Consider the following 13944-nt stretch of genomic DNA (forward strand, 5'->3'; position numbering starts at 1 on the left):
GAATATTGTGTTCAAAACTTTGCTAAAGTGAGCCATTCATCTTTAGTAATCTGAAGAAGTTGATAACAATTTAGATGTGTAATAATGCCTCTTTTGTTAGAATGGTTTGCAAACAATTGCATTATATATATTCTCAGAAAAGTTATTATTACATTGTTTAAATCTTCTCTTCCTCCTTCCTCTCTTCTTGTTTCCTCCCTTCCTTCCTCCCCCTTTCATCTTTTTTTCTTTTTTTCCTTCTACCTTCATTCTTCTCTCTCTCTCTCTCTTTTTTTTTTTTTACTATTTTTCTTATGCATGAAGTATAAATTATGCTTATTTTTATTCTTTTATTTTAAGGAAACATCTACCTGAAAAGTAAGCCAATAAGCATGATTGGAAGTTAAAGTTTCTTTAAGACTTGTAATAAAAACATAGCTCCCTACAATGCTCAAAATTATATCAACATTTTTGTGTTATCCTCAGACCCTCTTTCTACATTTCCAGCTTATACAGAGTAACTTCCTGAAGGGTATAGGGGAGGAGAATAAAACTCTAAGTCTGCAGATTCTAGCCTTAAATATTACCTTGACTCATATCTTTCTACATTGAGATAACATTTGGTTAAAGCTTACACAAAAATCCTTATCATCATCTTCACAGTTCTGAGTTGTGGTCCATTTATTGAGATTATTAGGAAAATATCTCCATCACAGCCAACATCTTTCATTTCTTAGCTGAAAAGAGGGCATATTAATTCTATATGTTGTTTAAAAATTACCACACTTAACATCTTAAGATAATACACATTTATTATCTCACTGTCTTTGTGGGTCAAAAGTCTGGGTAGAGCTTAGCTGGATCCTTTGCTTTGATATCACAAAGTTGCAATCAAGGTATCTTTTTGGCCATGTTGCATTATTATCTGGCAGCTTGACTGGAGAAAATCTACTTTCAAGCTCACTCAGTTACTGTCAGAGTTCATTTCTTTGTGGTTGTATAAGACTGAGAGACCCACCTTCTCGCTAGCTGTCACCTGGAAGCCATCCTCATCTCTGCAGCTTCCTGCCTTGTGACGGTCACCATAGTCAGGTTACAACATAGCAGCTTGCTTCTTTATAGGACAGCAAGAGCAGGTCCACTAGCCAGACAGAGTATGCATAACATAATATGACCATGGGAATGATGGCTTATCACCTCTGCATGCTCTCTCAGTTAGAAGGAAGCCATAGGTTGCACACACACACAAGGCGAGATGATTATACAAGAGCATGTCCATCAGGAGGTCGGGGTCATGGGACCACCTCAAAGTCTGTCCACCACAAACTGGGTATAGTTTAACATTCAGAGAGTCTTCAATCCTGGAAAACAAGTAATCAACATGGTTTCATCCATCACAGCCCAGCTGATCATACCATCCATTTCGCAAAGATCCCCCAGAGGTAAGACATATAGTGCTATAAAACAGAGATGATATTGGAGGGCAACCTGTTTGGTGGATGCTGAGTGATGAAGTCGCTGTTCATCTCACTGTTATTTGTGGTGTGAGCTTCTGATTTCTAATCCTAGCCATGATTCAGGGTCTATTAATAATGACAGGTCTAATTCCTCTTTAACTTCTTCCTCAACTTTCAGAATGTAGACGGTGATGTACATCAATCTTAGCATGGAAAGAATTCAGCCCAATTTTGTATAGAAATAATTTTGAGTAAGAATTCAGCAGAAAGCAGCATAAATCTTTAAAGAGCTGGCATAAAACAGTGCTGGGGAGGAGACAGAGTTCTAATTTAATACAGAGAAGTGAAGCCTGAGGGGTGATTTAATTGCCATTTACAAATATAGGAGAGATCTTTATAAGAAACAAACTATTTTGCATATTCAAGGAAGACCGAATTAGATTGAATTAAGGAAACAGGGGATTTTGTTTAGCCAACACATTTTTTAAAAGGCTTTGAAGGAATTCTACAATCTTTTCTAGGTGAGCTTTATGCTAAATTGGCACTTGTTTTAGAATGAATTGGAAATATTCTTGACTTTTTTTCTTCTTGGATACTATTTACTCGTATACATGACCTAAAAGCATAAACTTCTTTCTAAAATAAAGAAATAAGCAACTTTCATTTCCTTCTTTGAGAAAAATGAGGAAGACTGTTTTGAATTTTGATCATATATGGCAGTTTGTTTGAAGAGGGACATCATACTAACCAGGGAAGTCAGCTGAACATAAAAGGGTATAAAGGTACCCTTTAGTACCCAACTTAGGTCTGAATTTTTTGTTTGCATCAGTGGAACAATTTGAAGTTGTGACTATGCTTATGTATATAGAAGAGAATCATCATTAAAAGGCTTAAATTGAGCTAAAAAAAAGTCAATAAACATGAATAGAAAGAAAGGAAGATAAAAGAAAACAACCAAAGTCATTATTTCACCAGGCTGATTGGTTAGCAAGTGGTTAAGACTATTGTTGGGGAGGTAGAAATTTCCTTCTACCTGTCCAGTTCTTCTGGTTGGCCTAAGGATTACATTGACATGAGACAGATTAACAGGAGAAAAAAAAAAGTTTAATAATATATAAGTGGGAGAAACCCAGGAGAACTGAGTAACTCACTAAAATGGTCAAAAGCCTCATCGTAAATTCCATCCTCAGCTAAAAACAAAAGAGGATGTGGGTGGTAGTGGTTTGGGATTTCAAAGGGGAGGAAGGCAATTCACACAGAGATGGGAAAGAAGACATTTGGGGAATGCATGGTTGCTGGGCCATGCAGAGGCCAGGGGACACAGAGTGAGCTCTAATCTCATAGACTTTCCCCTACCACACCTAGTCCTTATTCATTGCAAATTATCATGGTGATGGCTCTATGCCTGAAATAGGTCCTCTATCTAAATTCTTCAGGCAGTTAGGGGAAGGTCAAAGTTTCTCCCTGAGTTCTGTGGGCCTTGATTGTTTTCAGCTTGAAATAAGCCACATGCCAAAGAGACATTTAGGAGTGGTGAATTTTGCTCCCCTACCCTGTTAAATCTCAAATAATGATTAACATCATAGACTTTTAACTAGAAAGGTCACCCAAGTCCAGTCTAATCTCCCAACATAAGCATGATTCACTTCAACCCCCTAAACAGATCTTCACCCAGATCCTCCTGAAATCATTTCATTGACTAAAACCTCAACTTTTCCTCAATTGCTTTCATTGTTACATGCTGAGAAAGTTCTTTCTTATCTTGATTCTTATTCCCTTTCATAGGACAATTTTCTTCTCTGGAGCAGTACATAGTGGGTGAATTTTTCCCTTTGACATAGATAACAGTTTGCATATGTGAAGAAGGCCACCAGGTTAGTCCTTTAATATTCTCATTTTTCAGTCACCCATCTAGAGTTCTTCGACTGTTTAATTTATCGAGCAGCCTTAAGTTCTTCCAGAAGATTTCCCCACCCCTGACACTGTATATACTAGAGAAGAGATGAGCTCATAATGAGCTGAAGTCAATAGATATGGATGGAGTGTTGACTTGCCTATGAATTTAACTTCAAAACCAGTTGCTTAATCAGTTCATCACAAAGACACAGACTGGCTCATAAAACAACAGATGAGTGAGCACACAATAAAATCTAAGCTGCAAAGGCCATTAAACACTAAAGATATATTGTAGAGTAGAACTTGCTTAGGTAAGAACTTCCTACCCGGGGCCACGCCGTGATGATTAATGCTTGCATATGTGAACTTTATGAAAAAGATAATGAATTGATTGTGTGCTTAAATGACGCCATTTTAGACCTGTTTGGCTTCCTCTCCTCCCTCGGGAATCAACTGACCACACTCGGTTAGTTTAAACAAATGAACATTTAATGTTGGCCATTCTGCCAACCAAGTTGGGGAAAAATGGAATCATTTATGAAGGGGAAAGAAACAAAGAAAGTGGCTTCTATTCTGGGAAGAAGGTACAGACCAGTCATCTTAGAAAAGGAGTCTGCCACAGATTCTGACCAAAGCTATAAAAGAGAGAAGACCTCAGCTTTGCTTTCATACTTTGATTTCTACCTATTTTGGTATCAGGAAGCTGATCTTAGTTGCATCACGTGCTTCTCTCTTGTACCTTAAATTCTTCTGTAGCTTTCATTTTAGTATTAGCTGCTGTAAACACACCTGCTTCTTCTTGGTGATCATCCAACGGATTGTGAATGATCTTAAAATAATTAGGAAGTCCGTAAGTAGAAAATGCAATCTGAGGGCCATTTGTGATAACAGACTAAAGGCTACCTTAGATAGTTATCTGACGTTTAACGTAAATTCATCAGTCAGGTGATATTTCTTGTACTGAGAGGATTATTCTAATAACTAAAAACAAGACAAGGGGAATGCAAGTCACAACCTCTGTCTTCAGGAACTTATAAAATTTTAAGAGTACAAAAGATATACCTAAGAATAAATACATACATATATATGTATATATATGTGCATATATTTTATATATGTGTGTATATACATACACGTATATAAAAATATACATGTATATAAAATATATATATTTATATGTATAAAATATATATACACGTTTATAAAAACACACACACATATATACATTTTATTGCACATAATTGAATGTTCTGTTAATGAGATCTGTAGTTTAAGAGGAAAGAAGGGCCCATCCGTGTTGTATTGAGTATATTGAAAAGTGGTCTCAGGAGGGTCTGAAAGAAATCACTCTGTTATTTCTGTGTGATTCTATTACTTATTTATATGTTCTGTTAAAGCTGGCACAAATTATGTATATAGTTACATATAGACATTGTTATGTATAATTATATGATTATACATACACATGACATGGATGAATAGTCACTAATCTGTTGAGCATTAGGATATATTGTTAGGCAGAGATTTTTCACCCTAACACAATCATTGCACTCACACTCTGAGTATGTACAAGAAGGGCCAGGTGAATGGATGAGGAAGGGAAACAGAGAGAAATGCAACACGAAGTCTTCTTTCATGGTAGGCAGTGGCCTATCATCACCTTCTGCTGAGCAAAAATGGTAGGTAGAGGAATTCCTTCGGAAAACTGTCTGAGGTTTATCATATACTGGATTTTTATTATGTGCCATTCACACATTTCCTGGGAATAAGGCAGCGTGAACATCAGCTGTAAAGCCTAACTTGGGTCCTCTAACTATTGGACCCATCCATGCTGCCTCCTGCAGCCGGCTGTGGGAGGGCAGGGACCAAGGTCTGGGCTAAGCTGGAGAGGGTGTTTTGGTAGTTAGCATGTACCAAAAAAAAAAAAAAAAAAAAAAAAAAAAAGGAGAAGTTTGAGTGTGGTTCAGAGAGAAAATTCAGCAGAGTGGCGGTGGATGGATAACTGCTAAATTAGTAAAGCCAAGAGAAGCTGGGACTGGGAAAGGGTAAAAGACAAAACAAGGAGAACAGAGCAGTCAAACTTTTCAAGTTCAAGAATGAGGGTGATCAGACACATAAAATAAATCCCACTAGGTGATGTTAGGGCTGCCTGTCCAAGCTAACCCCGAATGTTCTCCTGGGGCCCTTTTATGAGCAACCTGCCAGTTCCTACAGGGCTGTAGCATATTTCTAGTGGAACTAAAGAAAGCCAAATGAATGTTAAAGAACCTATACTCGTTTCTCCGTAGGGGGAAAAATCTGTTAACGATATCTGCTTGTTTTTCTTTTCATACACTCATGGAAATTGAGTGTAAAGACAGTACAAGAGAAGAAAAAAAATAACATATTAAAAGATGTTTATTACAACTAAATTAATAATATGTGAAATATGGGAAACATCTTTTATATCTAACAAAAAGTGCAATGTCTAAGGAAATATGATAACAAGCCCATAGTGCACATCTCAAATTTGACACTTGGAAAGTCTACGTTACGATATGAAAAATATTTCACTTAGGTGTGAAATTGTTAAAATACATGCTCCTTCTTTTCTTCCTTAGACTATTTCTTAAATAAAGAGACTAACACTTAATATATCACGGTTACCTGTAGATGGATATTTTCTTCCCTTTCTTGTTGGCAGGGATAAAGTCTTACTCATCTTTGCCTCCTTCTCATGGGCCTGACTCTGTGTGATACGTTGGACTAAATTGAACAATTGAGGCTGCAGAGAGTGATGTTATGTTACAGAGTAGGAATTTCATTTTTACCTCTGATTTTATTTCATTTTTATTATATTCTGTTAAAAGCTATGTGGTTATACTTTGTTGCTAGTATCACTGGTTGCCTTCACACCGGAAGTCAGAGAAGGAAATTTTATCCAGAGATACAATCAAGCCTTTATTGGTCTGTGAGACACGGCGGTTGCTCAAAGACTGATCATCTTGTGTCGCCCTGCAAGACCCATTTGGTATCCTTGTCACTGTTGTGCTTCTGAGATGGAGTGTGAGAGAAGGAGAGGGGGGTGTTAAGGACCCAAAACACTGGACAGTCTTCCTGCAGGGCAGGAGAAGAACTGGAGAAAGACAAAGCTGCTTATCTGTCTAATTTGAGGGGGATGTCTTTGAGTGGTGGCACTTCTAGAACTAATGATCGTTCCTGGCCTCCCAGAACCAACTTGTCAAGCGTACGTCCCAGCCTGCTGCTCACTCCAGCTCCGTCGTATCTCCCTGCCCCAAGATGGCTGTGCTACCCAACCCCCATGGTCTTCCAGGGTTCACCTCCCCTTTCTGGGTTGTAGGACAACCTCAGATCTCAGTGCCAAGGCTGTGTCTTCTTCTTCGGTTTTTTCTGGTTTCTCAAATGACTTGAAAGTCACTTACATCTCAATATACCCTCGACCTGTGGCACCAATACTCATACCTCTGTCCTCCATGGGAAGCAAATGGTGGTTCTCCCCACCCAGAAGTTACAGAGGAACCTCCCACCACACTGTACTGTCATATCAGATAGTCGTGTCATCCCCTACCCAACCTGAGACACTGAGATCAGAGGGATTGAAGAACTCTGGGAGATTTTTTAAAAAATCTTTCCAAATTAAGCATTTATTGTGGCCTCATTGTGCCCTTGCTACTTAATTTTCCTGCATCTCATTTTGGGAGAAGTGTGCTCCATTAGCCTCGCACACTTCATCTCGATCAATACGCTGTTCTCCCTAGAGGTCCCAAATTATTCTTTTCAAATGTCTTTTTCATCTACCCTTGGAAACAACACAAGCAAATGGAGTTTGACTCCCAGCTGTCAAATCAAGTGTTGAGGCAGACCCTGAGAGCGTGGATCACTCCATCTTGCCTTGTTCAATCTGGGTGATGTGGCATGGTCCCAAGAATCCTCCCCTACCACCAGGAGAGACAAAGCAGGAAAAGACAAATTGTATCATTTCAAGAAGTTGGACAATTCTGTTTTCTTTTAATTATACATGATTTGTTCACACACAAGCTAGCAGCTAACTAGTGAATCTTCGTTTGTGTTCCCTGGACGTCTTTGTTAAATCAGGGTTGATTTGGAAATGGGATAGTTGAAGCAGGTCACCTTGTTTTTGGAGCTCAGAACTGAACTTGGACCTTCCTCTAATTCTGTCTCTGAGAATCCACATCCTGGAAAAGGTGGAAACAAGATTTCTCTTTTTCTTTTAGCAACTAGAACTTCCGGGTTGAGACAGGGTTATGTTCAAAGTATAAACTACTGACCACATTGTTAATGATGATATGACTATGTCTTCAAGGCAGCATGAGGTTTATTTTTACTCTTTTTTTGGGGGGGGTGGTAATTAGATTTTTATTCATTTATTTATTTTAATGGAGGTATTGGGGATTGAACCCAGGATCTCGTGCCTCCAAAACAAGTGCTCTGCCACTGAGCCATACCCTCTCCTCCTGCAAGTCAACATAATTTGGAAATCTTAGGGGGGACATTATAAATGTGTTATATATTGCTTTATTGGTTGCCTCTGTTCAGAACAAAATTGTATTGCCTTTTAGACCCAATTTCGAAGCAGTTTAATGAATATTTCACACACACACACACACACACACACACACACACACAGTGTTATTGTTTTGTTGTTGAACCTAACGAGTTGTGTTTACCTGCTTCGTTTGAAGGGCCAATTTCTCTACTTCCCCTGTAGCTGTGTAAGGTGCAAAACAAAGAAACAGACAAATAAACTCCTTATATTGTCCTGATGTTGGTTGCGCAGTGATAGTGATGATGCTGCTTGAAATTTTTTAAAACAAAAATGCCTGACCAGGTTCAGAGATGTTATCCAGATGTGTTCTGTTTGCTTTCCATGGCATATTCAGTTTTTTTCAAACAAGTCCATAAAACAGGGCTGGCAACTCTTGATTTTTCATCCTCCATAGTCCCAAATCCACTGACTCCATCAAAGCACACCTTGGGATCCACCTCCCACATTGTGTCCCCCACTGGTGCCAATCTTCCAGCGAACTCCATTTCCCCTTTGTAAATGCTCGATGTCCTGACCTATTTAAAAATATAACTCAGGTGCCTGGCGAACCATGATGCCTGCCAGCTCTTCAGATAAAGAGGATCCACTTATTAATCTGCTCTGTCTCCATCTGCCTGCTCAATTGGGATTGACTGCTTGCTGTCCAGACTGATAGCACGGAAATCTGATTGAGGACAAGAATCTCTTTGTACATTTCCCCCACTGATACGCACAACAGGTCTGTTGCAGCCAGAGAGTTAAGCTGATGTGACATCATGTCAGATGGCCTGCCATTGTACGTCAGAAATTAAAAAGAAAATATTCTTTCAAACTGGAATTCCTTATGTGATTTTTATTTCCTTGGGCTTTGAGCAGATTGAGTATTGAATTGCTTGATTGGAGCCCATGGATAATTTAATACCTGCAACATTCGTCCCTGGGTGAATTTCAGCCACATTTGACTTGTTCAGCATGGCGTCTCAGTTCTAACCATTGCATGGAAATCTTGTAAATATTGATTGATAAAATCCCAAAGAAATACCTTTTCTAACTCTGATTCTGAAAGGCTCCAGAAGGAGAGACTTGATCTTGGTTTTTGCCCTTCCGACTCTACGGCTAGTGGTGTGAGAAGTAGATATAAATTTTAGATCTTCTTCTATTTTTCTCAAGTTAGGACAGTCAACCCTCACAGCTTTAAAATAAATAAATAAAGTGATGTTATTGGATCTACCAAACTAGGATTGAATAAAAAATAACAAACAAACAACCAAGAATAGCAAACAAATTACCAAATAAACAAATAAACTCAAACCGTATCATTGGCATCAAAAAAGCATTGATGATTTCTTGGGGAGCGTCTTGAGTTCCTCAGTAGGAGTGATTGACTATATAATGTTAACTCTCCAAGAAGAACATAAACATGGTGTATGTATGTGTGGTTTTCAAGCAATAAATGGTTAGCTCCCATGCTCATGGTATTCAGATTATATTATGTGGTTGTGTTTTTGCTGAAAAGGCAGGTAGAACTTGCTTTCCATCTCATCTAAAGCCCAAACTAAATGATTTATACTATTTCTGGAAAACATGTTTTAATAAAAAAAAAAAATCAAGAGAGAAAAGAGACACCCATGTAAGAGTTAAAAGATCTTACGAGAATTTGTGTTCAGTAACCAAGAACAGAATATTATCATTTTCTTAATGTTTAGCTTTTACTCTTCAGCCAAAGCTAATTGGTTAATCGTTTGTTAACTTGTGTAAGCTCTAATGCTTAAAAATTCACATGTGAATAAGATGTGTGCCTGTCACTTACTTTTTATTATGCATTAAATAGTATGAAATGAAAATATTATTGGAGAAAATAAAATCTCATTCATTCAGTGTAAATAACACTGAATAAATTAATAAATCGATGAGCCTCTCTGATATTTGCTGTGATGAGACTGTATGTGTGTATTTATGTGTGTGTTTGTCTGGGACTGATGTCTGTAAACACATGAGGTATTTGAAGCACTGGAGACAAAAAGAACTTTGTCAAACAGATGAAAGAGAATACCAAGGGAAAGTGACACAATTCAAGAATAGTTTTTTGAAAATCAAAAAATTATTGTGATAAGTGATAATCGTATTGTAGAATATTTTCTCAAGTTAATGAAGGGAAATTTCTTTACCACAAATAGTGAAGACTAACATTTAAGAGGAGGAAAAGATGAATGAAAGAAGACAATTCTATTTTTGTTTTTTTGTTTCCAGTTTTATTTTTTAATTGAGGTTTAATTGACATGAAATTATACTAGTTTCAGGGATACAATACAGTTATTTGAAATTTGTGTAAATGGCAAAATGATGACCACAATAGATCCAGTTAACATCCGACACCATAGAAAGTTACATTTTTTTCCTGTGATGAGAACTTTCAACATCCTTTCTCTTTGCTACATTTAATTATGCAGTATTGTATTATTAACTATAGTCACCCTGCTGTACTTTGCATCACCATGACTTACTCATCTCACATCTGGCAATGGGTAACTTTTGACCCCCTGTGTTCAATTTGTCCACCTCAGCCAACCACCAGTATGTTCTCTACACCCATGAGCTCAGTTTTTTGTTTGCTTGTTTGTTTTGTTTCCTTCTGTCTCATTTATTTTTTGATGTTTTGTTTTAAAGTCTACATACAAGTGATCATAGAATATTTTTCTTTTTCTGTCCAATTTATTTCACTTGGCATAAAGCTCTCAAGGTCTATCCATGCTGTCATAAATGGAGACTTTATTCTTTTTTATGGCTAAATAATATTTCTGTGTGTGTGTGTGTGTGTGTGTGTATGTGTGTGTGTGTATCTCACAACTTATTTATTCATTAGTCCTTTGATGGGCATGTATCCATATTTTGGTTATTGTAAATAATGCTGCAATCAATTTTGGGGTACATGTATTTTTTCGAATTAGTGTTTTTGTTTTCTTCAGATAAATACCCAGAAGTGGAATTGCTGACTCATATAGCAGTTCTATTTTTAATTTTTTTAGGAATATTCACACTATTTTTCATAATGGCTGCACCAATTTACATTCCCATCGATGGTGCACAAAGGTTCCCTTTTCTCCACATCCTATGGCCATTCTGAGTGTGAGGTGATCTCTCACTGTGGATTGATTCACATTTCCCTGCTCTAACCTTGCCATATTGATTAAAAACTGACTTGGATGTTGAGTATTCTTTATTTCCATAGAGTCCACTTCAATTTCTCCCTTATCTAAAGTATGAAAAGGTAGTTCATTTAAATCATACTCTTTTTACTAAATAGGAGTTTGGTCATGCATTCCTGGACCTTTTCTGGATGAACTGAGTTTAATAGAGGAAACATGGAAGAAAAATATATTTTTGAGACTTCCCTAAAGTCATGCACCCAAAGCCCACTCCACGCATGCAACAATTTGTTCTCTTCTGGGACCTGAGTCAAAGGAGAATGCCCAGTCAGAACAGTAACAGCCCCTAAATGAGAAGAAAAAAATCACAAAAATGATGCCAATGATAGAGATCACGGGAATTGTGGAATTCTACGAGTTCACTAGGAAAACACAGATGTCTTTGACCAAGAATGAACATTCAGGATGCTCTAGACCAAAGGCATTCATACTGTAACAAAAGTATTCATACTGTAAGCTATGAAGGTGCACAAAAATCTGGAGGAAGCAAATGATGTGCGTGCATTTTATGGGATGAAGTTAAAACAAGTTATGCTGTTAACTGCAGCATCCTGGAGTGAGAACTCCTCTGGTCCATCTTGGATACCACACACCATCACGCTCCTTGATAGTTTGTAAGCTTCAGTCAAAGACTGGCATGAAGGACTCAGAGTGGCAAGTTTCTATTCGGGGACAGGGACCTACCAATCTGAGCCAGGCAAATGAAACATAATTTTAAAAATTGATCCAGAGAGAAAATAGAAACCACTGAAACAAGTGTTATCTCCTGGAGAGGGAGTGGAAGACAGAGAAATGAGAGAAAAAAAAAGTTGCTTAATACGAATTTGCCATTTGGCTCAAGGAAAATGCACGCAAAGTTGCTTGTGTCTTAAACTGAATATTTTTTCTCATGATATCATTCTAATAGTCATTTTTTTAAATTATATTTTCTTTTTATCGTAAAGCTTTCTGGAAGCCAATCAAGGTGGGAGGCCAGAAAGTTGATAAGGAGTTCATTATAACAACTCCAGTGGAAGATAGAAAACAATCCATTTCAAAGAGTAAAGTCTATTTCCTATCAACATTTACAATATGATGGATTATTTAGCAATTCCTCCTCCCCTTTTTCTCTATTCCTATCCCCCAAGTGCTCCGATGTGCAAAACTTTGACCTTGCTGAGGCAAATAATAACACAACATATCTGCTCCATCCATGTGATTAATACCGCCCTCTGAAAGGAGCACCTGACTGGCAAAGTACAACTAAAAATGCATGAACACACTGAGGAACTCTTTGCCTTGTTCACTGTCTTTCTAAATAATTCATCAGTTTAACGATAATGACATTCAAATATCATAATTACAGCCGACTCTTTAAAAAACATCAATTCCAGGGCCCCAAATGGAGGAACCAGCCCCCACTCCTTTTCTCACCATTAGCCGTTAATGCCAAAATATGATCTTTATTCATTTCACTGACATAATATAAAACCAATGTAGATTTCCCATTTTTCATAAAATTTTCATCTGCACTATTAGTTCGCTGATAGCAGACTGCAAAATGTTGTTAAGGCTACAAGATGGAAGACGCTGGAAAAACCTCAGCATGTTAAGAAGCCATAAAATTTTATTCAGTTCATTTACTGCTACAGTCCAGTAACCCTATAGCCAGAGTGTGCTATTTTTATTGTGTATTTATTTAAAGGTTGAATATTTCATCCCCTGGACCAGACATCTGAGTTCATTTGGGTTCCTCGTACCCTGGATTGTAGTCTGCTTCAGTGTTTACCACTTCCTTGAACGTGGTTTTTGTATTTTGGTTGTTGTGGAAGAGATGATAACTGAATATTGCAAACAAAATCTTAGCTGGGGTTAGTGGCTCATTTGCACCCAGAATTAAACCACCCATGGACGAGCCTCATGTGATGCAGAGAAGCAAAGCCTCCCTTATCTTTCCTCTTCTTCTGTCTTATGTCTCTTCTGGAGCACATCTCAGGGCACAGTGCAATGAAACAAGAGCTACCAGACCTTGGATCGGATAGTCCAGCACTTGGCCGGTGGTGCTTCACTGCTCAAGCCATCCTGCAGAAGCCAGCCACGTTTTCTATTAATTGCTTTGTCGGTATATCTAAGAAGTTTGACAGAAACAGGTAAGATCTTTGTAGAATAGCAGAGCCTGATTTAGGTCTACTTATGAAACCATCTCCATCCAAATCTAGCTCGCCTGTTTCCATATCAACTTATACTGTCCAATACATACAATTACATTATTCTATGAAAATTTCAGCATGAGGACATAGGGTAGAGAAAGAATGCCATGCAAAGCAGTATTGCCAATATTTAAAATATTTTTAAATATCTCAAGGGGTTTCCACAGACTTTCCTAATGGATCAGTGACAGCTACCCCAGTGGTAATTCCACCACGAAAGAAAAATAAAAATAAAAATAAAAAAGTCAACTAAAGCCAGAAAAGCACAAAGAAGAAGAGTTGAGGTTGCATCTTTTTCTACTGGTACCCAGGCTTGCTCCCTTAGGAGCAGGGCATTGCACCAGGCTTAGCAAATTCCCAGGAGACCCGTGGCTGTGTGTATTTACTTAAGCCCCAGGAGTACCCGTTCCCTGCCCAGTCCCAATTAAAGGCCACATGGAAACTCCAGGTGCAGTAAGCAGATAAACTAGCGACAAAAGTACAATGGCCAACAGGCCAGCCCAATGGTCTACCCCATCCATCATCCATTCCTTCCGAGTCTGTGACTTGTCAGGAGCCTAGATGACAAGCCTGTCCCTACTTGTAATGCGGGCTGATAAGAGAACTCACGCCAGCTTCACTGTTTTCTCTTGGAAGCGCCAAATATGGGGTTGATAAAAGCAAAGTGTGCA

The sequence above is a fragment of the Camelus bactrianus genome, chromosome 24 (assembly GCF_048773025.1).
Source record: "Camelus bactrianus isolate YW-2024 breed Bactrian camel chromosome 24, ASM4877302v1, whole genome shotgun sequence".
Classification (NCBI taxonomy): Eukaryota; Metazoa; Chordata; class Mammalia; order Artiodactyla; family Camelidae; genus Camelus; species Camelus bactrianus.